Here is a 1,072-nt window from a genome sequence, read left to right as displayed (position 1 = left end):
GCAGCAGGCGGGGGGGGGGACCATTAGAGAGGATGAAGAGGAGCGCAGTGAATTAAAGCCACATTACTGAGGAGGAACTCACAGGAGAACAATGACATCCATCTGAGCTGAGAGTCTGCGCCGCCGCCATCACGCCGACCCCCCAGGATGACCATCAGCCTCCTGTTTGACTGAGGGACCCCCATCACAGCTGCTGCTGGTTTGGAAGGACTGCACTGAATGGATCCTATCTACCAAACCGATCTCCTCTGATTGATCCTGAGAGGTGAAGATCTCCTCTGATTGGTTCCTCTCAGGTCTAAAGAAAATCCAACAAATCATCACAGCTGGAAATGAAGAACGAACGTCCAGAGTAACTAAATGGATGAAAATCAATCAAACGTTTTATGTATTGATTTATTTTCTGATTTTTGAGGCTTAAACTTCATTCCAACAACAGTGACCTTCGACGAGTGATTCATCAACACGGTTTTGTTGTTTTAAAGATGAAGATTTCAAATCTCAGATCACCTTTGATGATTCCACAGAAAACAAAACCTCAGAAGGATTTTCAGGCAAAATAAATAAAAAAGCAACAATTCAATAACTTTTATGATTCTGCAGTTTGTAGAAATGTGTTCAAAACTGATTCTTACCAAATGTATCTAATTCATTTAAAAACAGAAAACTATGTTCACACCTCTGAGGATTTTAAACCAGTTTTATTCATACTTTTTTCCTGGTCAATAAAAAGCTCTTAAAGAACGAGATTAACGATTAATTTAGTGTTTTAAAGGCCCGCCTGATGATAACGAGGTATTTAAGGTGACTCATTAACTCATTGATCCTGAAGTTTTTTAGGGATCAATCCACAGCAGTAACTGTATTGATCTCCTGATTTCAGTTAATCAGTTTTTTCTCTGATCTGCAGGCCGCCGTGAGGAGGACACATTATTTCTGATGCGGAGAAACGTTTTTACTGAAGATCTCGGATTGAAAATGAATAAATTAATTTATTTGTTCTGGTGAAAATCAGAAGTCTGCCAAAAGAAGTTTTTATGTTGGAAAAAACATCAATCCTGATGGATCTCCT

The 1,072-nt window shown here is 39.4% G+C and overlaps 1 protein-coding gene across 1 annotated transcript in view; it reads left to right on the top strand.

Moving 5' to 3' along the window:
* Window positions 1-28: 28 nt before the first annotated feature.
* Window positions 29-1,072, top strand: part of LOC112162516 (small conductance calcium-activated potassium channel protein 1) — a 12,968-nt gene continuing 11,924 nt past the window's right edge. The window contains exon 1 of the mRNA XM_036214288.1: window positions 29-265. The gene's annotated coding sequence lies outside the window, so the exon portion shown is untranslated. The remainder of the gene's footprint in view (window positions 266-1,072) is intronic.

The sequence above is a fragment of the Oryzias melastigma genome, linkage group LG11 (assembly GCF_002922805.2).
Source record: "Oryzias melastigma strain HK-1 linkage group LG11, ASM292280v2, whole genome shotgun sequence".
NCBI lineage: Eukaryota > Metazoa > Chordata > Actinopteri > Beloniformes > Adrianichthyidae > Oryzias > Oryzias melastigma.
The sequence above is the reverse complement of the archived record's forward strand: the minus strand, read 5'-3'. Positions and strand labels throughout refer to the sequence as shown.